Source organism: Neltuma alba, unplaced genomic scaffold, assembly GCF_004799145.2.
Source record: "Neltuma alba isolate B1F8T4 unplaced genomic scaffold, ASM479914v2 tig00010742_pilon, whole genome shotgun sequence".
Taxonomy (NCBI): domain Eukaryota; kingdom Viridiplantae; phylum Streptophyta; class Magnoliopsida; order Fabales; family Fabaceae; genus Neltuma; species Neltuma alba.
The window spans coordinates 209,971-218,765 of NW_021635569.1; positions in this window are offsets into that span (position 1 = coordinate 209,971).

Consider the following 8,795-nt stretch of genomic DNA (forward strand, 5'->3'; position numbering starts at 1 on the left):
TTCTAACATTTCTGGTGACACGGTTGGTACGGTGATAAAGACTGTAAGGGCTGAGAAGAGGTAGATCACCCTTTTCTTGGTAGAATCTAATACATCACTCTTTAATGCCTCTTAAAATGTCTCAAGCCTCTAAAATGTTTACTTTTTATTATTAAATTCTACATAAAATAAATAACATTTTAATATCTTATAAGTTAGAAATGGTGTAATTTTAAATTTTTTATAACTTTTAAAAAATACTCTAAAATTTTGCATTTTCAATTTATTTTTTAAAAAATTATAACAAATTCAAAACTGCATCATATCAATCAAAATATTATTCACTTTATATAAAATATAACGACAAAAATAAGAAAAAAAATTTGGGAATTTGAGGCATTTCAAGAGGCATTAAAGCCCTTAATAAAGGGGAAAAAACAAATAAATATTCTTGAATTAGTAAAAAATCAAATTAGTGCTCCAAAAAATGTAACATTATATATACATGATTAAAGAAGAACAACAAAAGGTAAAATTGCTAGTAAAAAAACAAAAAGTAAAATTAAGAAAAAAAATAGAAGACAAAGGGATCAATATAATAGCAACAACATCTAAACTACAAAATAATTTATACTCCTCCGGTCCTTAATATAGGACCCAATTGTTGAGTTGGTTTTAGTTCTAAATATAAAACTCATTTATCATATTTATCAGTTTTCTCCAAATTACCCCTATGGACACTTCCTCAACCATAATCAAGTAGAAGAGAGAGAGTGGGTAAAAAGAAAGATGATTATGATATTTTAGGAAAAAAATTTCATTTCATATTTCTTATAATTAACTAACTTACCTAACTTTCTTAATCTAATCAAATTAAATGGGTCTTATATTAAGGACCGGAGGAGTAGTAAATAAGGATATCTCTAGTAATGATTCCAATTGCTCCTTCTATTGAATTGCTTATTTTTGCCGATTGCTTGATGAAAATCAAACTTTGTAGCGATTAATTACTAGAAGAGAAGAATGGATAATTAGTATTTTGAGAAAAAAAAGACTACAAACATTTATAATTGAGAAAAGACAAATTTACCTATTATAATATTCAAAAGGAGCACCAGGCACCATATTAAAAAGTTGGGCCCAAAATTGCCTATGATGTTCCAAAAGGAGCCCAAAATTGCTACCCCTGTTAGTTTGGGCTAACGATCGTTTAGTTTAGCTTGCGTGGATTATCTACCTTGAATATTTGGCAGCGAGACATTCCGTGATATGGCAGGTGAGGAAGAGTGATCTTCATGTGGCACGACACCATTATAGCAAAAAGATTAGTCTGGTTTGCCCTCCTGCAATCAAATTTATTAAAGGTCGAAGGTGCGTTAAATGCGCAGAAAAAGGGATCTAAGTTGAGTACAGAAAGCATACGTGAGGAAAGGAAGGAGATGGCATCTTCGTCTTGCTCGATGACAGGAAGAACGAGAAAAAGGGTGTCGATGATAAGATCACCTAGTCGCGAGGACCAATACGAAGGTCATTTGAGGTATTGTCACCACTGAATGGTGGCTCCTCATTGGATGTTGTGGATAGAAGGCAACCTAGGAAGGAGATTTTATGGATGTCAAAACTATTATCAGGTAAGAATGTGATGCCTATGATAGAGTTCACGCTTATCGGGTGACTAAATGGTGAACATGACAATTGACAAGATGGTGGTTGTGGGTTTTTTGCCTAGCACGACGGAGAGTTTGGGGAAAGGGCAAATGCTGTGATAAGGCAACTACTTGATGATATAGATAAATTGTACGATAAAAATTTGATGCTTCAAAGACGTAATAAGGGTCAAAGGTTATTTGAAGAGGATGAAGTGAGAGCCAGCAAAGAGAGAAGACGAAGTGAAGTAAGAAAGTGGGAGCTGAAGTACAAAGTTACAATTGCCACATTAATCATGACTTGGGTGTGGTTGTTTTTTCTGTATATGGGATAGTGAAGATGAGGGATTTAATGTCAATGTGTGTTGTTTTGTCTTGTTGTTGCATCTGAGATAATGAAAATGACATGTGTTTAGTTGGTTTTTGTGTACATGGTCCCAAAAATGAAAATGACATTTTACTTACTATTTTGAGTGAAAATGTTCAGGAATGTAATGAGAATATATGAATTTTAATTAAGTTTATATTGTCCCCATTTGCTTCCCAAGTTATGAGACAAAGACATGATATTGAATGACAAATGTAATTGAAATGGAAAGAGAAGCAAGAAGCTGTAATATTCAATCAGAAACCATAATATATTCACTTAAGAGGTTGCAACAAAAGTTGTTGTCAAAAGAAGCCATCAAGGCATAAGTTTGCGTAATCCTATATAGTCATAGTCAGCATGAGTACTAATTTACGTCATCCAAAAGGGCAGCATATAAGCTTGAAACCCATCCTAAAAAAACACAACAAAAATAGCTAATCTGCAGAGCCTATATATTAGAGTTATTAGCACTAGCTTGGGTCTTAGCAACCATGGTTTGTCGCTGTCAAAGGAGTTGAGAAGTAGTCACACTTAGGTTGCCTCTCCATTGGAGACCTGGCGACTTCAATGGAAGTGGAGAAGGCTCAGCAACATGACTCCCTCGACTTCTTAATTAGATGCTCCTTGAGCTATCAGTGGTAACAGAACTTGTGACCCTTGATAGTCTTTGTTGTTTGTCATTAGGGATTGGGAACTTAGTATGGGGGGTCAGAATCGTGTGCCATGTGGTCTTGAGCATTGCCCTGGTTAAGTACGACCTCTGATCTCATCCCTAGCTACACAACTACAAAATGAAAATGATTAATGGAAACTCCCTACAATGAAAAAAAATTGAAAAGCACATATATCGGTAGCTTACTCACATTGAAAACAGTTTTGCCGGTGTTCTCATCAATTCTTAGGCCAATACCAGTGACTGTTCTTGGCTTGTACACAAGTTTTGTCCTTTGTTGAGAGAGTTGCGATTGCAATGATGGAGCAATGGGAGATTGTTTGATAATGGATTGTGGTTGAGACAAAATTTCTGAAGGTTGTGTGACATTAATGATTCAACCTGAGAAGATGGTTCATCTCTGCTCTTCTTTATTGGAGATTGAGCTGTGGATGACGTAGGTGCCTAAGATAAGAAACGCATAGTTAGCAATCATGAGTAAAATGTAAGAATGGTCGTACACCCAAGAGGGGGGTGAATTGGGTGTTAATTAAAATTAAAAACCTTTTCGCAATGTAATGAAATTCATAAGAAATTCTGAGTATAAAAACAAGGAATCGAAATAAGCATAATCACAGTAGTAAAATGATTTAGCTGGAAATATTAAAAGGTAAGGGAAGAGAAGATGCAAATTGTGATTTATCCTGGTTCGGTCCTAACTGACCTACGTCCAATCCCCAGGTTCCCCCTGAGATTTTCAATCGACTATCTCCCTCAAGTTTAACACGGGTACTTGAGAACCATTACAACTACAAGTTTGATCCGGGCACTTGTGACGCCACTTACAATTCTTAGACTAACAGTCTATTCAACAGCAACCACAAACCGAGGTAAATACTCCCCCTTACTCACCGTAAGGATACAATCTAATAATGATAATGAAGATTGAATATTTCTTCTCTCAAAGAAGTGATAGATGAATCTTAAGCATGTCTGGAAAACTCTCCTCTCTATCTTACAAATACATAAGTTTTAATCTATGAAGTACAGAGACAGAGAATTTTCTTTCGGAGCTCTAAATGAGAATATGTTGGTTTGGCATTTTAGCATTTGATGTTGTAAGCTCATACTCTTCTTCTTCTTGTTTTGAATGCTCTTTTATTTATAGATGATGTTGGGTACTTGACTGTTGAGCATTTTCTTCCCGTTTGGCTCAAAGAATATGACCGTTGAAACTAGCCATTGGAAGCTTCTGACCAAAGTCGATTCTTCACATCATAAATTCGTTATGGCTCTTTACTTGAAATAATCTTCCTCAAATCAAGTGATAAGTATCTGATAATCTTAGAAACAATAAGTTGAAAAACATGGAATCAATCATTAGATATTCAGAAAGTAAGATGAACTTACTTGATCGATGTCTTGATCGATAATCCCTTAATCGATCATATTATCGATTAATTATATGAAGAAAAGATATAGCAGATATATGCAATTATCGAATAGATTGTGGATCATATGATGATCGAACAGATGATCAATAAATGATGAAACATGTATGCAGCGAGCTTTAAATGGATTATGCAAGGATAATCTTTTTCAAGTTTGTCTTTGTATCCTTTCAATAGAGAGTTATGTGTAAAAAGAAGGTTGAGAAAAGCTTAAAGATAAAAAGATAAAATATTTCGAAATCATCGTGAAATGCTGTTATGAAATGAACTTGTACAATGATCGAACAAGTGATTGAAAATTTGTTGATCGATCATGCTATCGATAAACAAAGTGTTATAGAAATAGATTTTGAAGCATTAATTTTCGAACACATTATCGATAAATAGATGATGGATAACCTTATCGATAAACAATAAGCAAAAGTATATTCAGTGAAAACACAGGCTATATAAGTTAATCAAATAGGTGATCGATTAAGTAATGATCGATCAAGTGATCAATAAAGAGGTTTAATCCTGCATAGTCAAAGAACTGAATTATCGATCACGTTATGTGAAAAACAAGGCAAACATGAAGTACTGTGATCGATCATATTATCGATAATGTGATTATCGATCCGGTGATCGAAGAACCATGATTTAAAAGCGATGCGCTGATTATCGATCATGTGATCGATAATTTGCTGATCGATCAGGTGATTGATAAGCTACTGAAATAATTACCTGCACGCAGAGTTATGAAGCAATGTTCGATCATATTATCGATAAATGATTGATCGATAAGGTGATCGATAAATGGAGACTAAAGCAAAACATAGAATGAGTAGAACACATTACCATTTATCTTTCTTCTCATCGATAATCTATTTATCGATTATGTTATCGATAAATTCCTATTTATCCATAACATTAACCTTATTTATCGATCAAGTGATCGATAAATACATTTATCCATAACGTTATCCGAAAATCATTTATCCAACAGGTTATTGATAAAAACCTTAATAATGTATATGAAGATAAAAGAGAAGAATTGAAGAGATAGTACCGGGAACTCGATAAAGTGATCGAGCATGTAGTTGCTTGATCAGACTTGAGTAATATCTGATAATGGCTTTTCATTTCTTCATTTCTTCTAGTGCTTTTACTCAATAACATGTTTGAGTAGCATGTTGCTCGAGAGTTTAATCAATCAATGTAGAACTTCTGGTCTTTGCCTCAATAAATTCGAATTCTGATTCAAGGAAAATGAAGGTCAACTTTGAGTGATCATAAATCTTCCAATTCAACTCCAAATTTTGCAAATGACCTATCCCAGAAATCTCCTTGAGTCTACTTCTAATGAAACAAGAATCACCCCAAAATTTGTTGTAGTTACAAAGTTATCTTTATTGCAGTGACTGAAGGTCGGAATCAAGGCTTTAATCCTTACTGTAATATTTCGAACAACATCTCTCCCTCATATGAAACTCTTTGAAGCTGATTTTGGTGTCCATGAACTTTGTTCTGAGTCTAGTTTCATATGAATCAAGTTTCACCTCAAACAGATTTGTGGTTTAAGAGATATTAGAGAAATACCAAACCTATGTCAGAGTTGAATGAAGAACAGAGCATAACAGAGTATGTGTTTTATCGATAACTTGATCGATCTTATCGATCAAGTGATCAATAAATGCCCATAAAAATCACCTCTGAAGCTTATTTTCCATGTTTATATGAAGGGTGACTCAATAGATGATTATATAACTTTCGGTTTGTGCATTTTAGCTTCCGCTTGAGCCATTCAAACTTCTGATTGAGCATTGCAACCTTTAACATCAAATCTATGAACTTGAATCTTGATATTTCCATTTGGTTTTGCAAGTTCTTCTTTTCTCAATCTCTCTTCTTCTTCTTCCTCTTGATCATTCTCCACAACTCAAAGTTCAACATAATAACTCCTTTCTTTTCTTGAGGAAACTACACAAAATATTAAGTATGATAGTTAGTCAAAATATGAAGCAAATAATTTATGCAAACTTTTTGCTCTTTTGACATCATCAAAACTAATCATATCTAACATAAAAGCTATCAGATGACCAAGTCTAGGTTAAGAAATACCTGTTTACATGTTGTTCGATAGTGACCTTCTTGCCTACAGTAACCATATTTTTGTTTCTTGTCTGCTGTGCTTAACTTCTCAGGCTGACATGACTCATCATTTTCAACTGACCCTCTATGCTGGATAGCCTTTCCCTTCATCTTTCTTCACTCTGCTTCCTCAGTTTTAAGTCTCTTCTTCCTTGGTCTGCCTAGTTAAGTGACGACTGGAGGTGGTTGCATGGGAAGCAAGTTGTTTGTGTCCCAGAATTGTCTCCCTCTAACAGGTTGTAACTTAATCCTATAACTTGCTAAATAGGTCTCTTTGTGGTAATAGTGAGAAACGTAAGCCATGGGTTCAATCTTTGAATAGAACATAGCACATATTGCATGTCGGCAAGGGGTTCCAGTCAAATCCCAAGCCATATAAGTGCATATACCCCTACTCAAATAGACGATGTGCCTATCCTATCCCTCTGACACTTCGTACCTATCATCTCCATTAAAAAACACCTTATAATTACCAGCCAAGACTCTATTTGCCTCAAACAACTCCATGCACCTTGAGCTACGTTCATTCTTCCAGTTATTAACATTATGAACACTATCAACCCATTTAGCCATCATTCTTAGTCTAATCCCATCAAACATCCAAATGACTGGTAAATATCTGTACTCATCAATCCATGAGTTGAGATTCTCACTTATATTATTATCCACCATCCACGATTTATATCTAGGAGTAAAGTAAGCTCTTACCCAACCTTTAACATTATATGATGCCACTGACTGAGTTGCCTCCTTACTTAATGCAGTCAAGGACTTAAAGTAATATCTAAATTCCTCCTCAAATGTACTCCAAGCACATATAAAAAATTTTTTCTTCAGCTTATTCCCTCTCCACTGCTTACTCCAATTAGCATATATATGACAAGCACAGAGTCTTAGTTTGGCTTCAGGTAAGACCTCACCAATAGTCTACGCTATTCCCTATCATGGACCAACATTAAAATAATCATTGTCACTTACTAATAAATAGAAATCAAATCCAAGTGAAGAGTATTTTCTTACCTTTTGCATGTCTGACACATCAAGGTGACAATAGAACCATCGCCTAGATCCAGAGACACACGAAGGCATTCAAGAAACCAACCCAAGTGAAGAGCATTTTCTTTGTCATATAAACCAAATGCCAATGGATACAATAAGTCATTAGCATCCACACCCACAGTAATCAATAAGATGCCCTATGTTTTACCTTTCAGACAAGTGCCATCAATACCAATTAATGGCCTACATCCCTCTTTCTATCCAACCTGCACAACAACAAGGTATACATACTCATAACATTTGGAAAGTTAAATGACTTTAGCTTTACAAAAATTCAAAAGGTAGTCTAAACCTATACCTTAGAGTGTGTTAAAAATAGAAATACATCCTCCTAAAATACCCTTTTCCTTATTCAAGTGTCTCACTGTTGACCTCAACAGTTACATCTGAACTCGGATTTGAAACCCTTAGTTCGTTGCAATAAGCCTCCAGCCTGGCAAATTCATCTCTGCAACTTCCCTCCATATCTTGTATAATCTTTCTTTTTACCCTCTTGCACTTATAGATATTGACATGTACCTTCATTTGACACTCCACTTCCTTCTTCATATCACTAATTTTGTAGTAAGGCAGCTCTTGAAACTTTTTCTTAAAATGCTGAGCCAACCAATTTGCAGATGCCCTTAGGTTTTTGTACACACGAGCACATTTATGCTATGTGCATAGTGTTTTTATCATAAACCCTACTTGCTGACCATCTCTTGAGGCCTACAACATAAATAGACAGCCCTCTTCACACACCACTCTTATAAGCCTTTTATCACTCTTCTCCACTTTTAACATAACCCTTTTTGATATTGCATACTTATCCAAAGCCACTTTCAACTTATCCTCATCCTTAAAGGTCATACCCAACATTAGAAAGGGCGGCCTACTGGCCAAGCCACAACTCTTCTTCCTCCCTCAATTCCTTTCGAGGCTTATTATCACAAATGGGTCCACCTGCTCAACATCCTCACTTCCAATGCTCCATTCCTCTTCATAATCAATCTCAACGCTCTCCTTAGTGTGCTAGGCTGTCACTTTGAGCTATATAATTCTCATCTTCACTGTCAGAATACTCTGAAGTAGAGTACTCAACTCCACAATTCCTACTGTCATCTTCATTGTCATCTTCATCTTCCTCACTATCAACATTTCCTACTCAAATCTCCACAAGCCCAGACACTCTGCCTTCCCCTAGACCTACCCTCTCATTCAACTATGTTTCTTGTATTAACATCCACAGAAAGAGAATCATTTGTACCTAGCTCTAAATCCTGAATTAACCCATCACCACTCGTTTACACCAGCACTTAAATTCCTAGCATCATTACAAGTTTCGGGGTCTCATTCCTGTCATCTAAATCAGAGGACAATTTTCTCACACATTGGGCTTTGTTATGTCTCCAACTCATCCTCCACATCTATCTCATCTAAGCCTCTCAGCCTTTCTATATCGTCTATCACATCTTGTGCCTCACCTCTCTGATTCCCTTCTCTTTTATTTCTTTCATTTCCACCTGTAC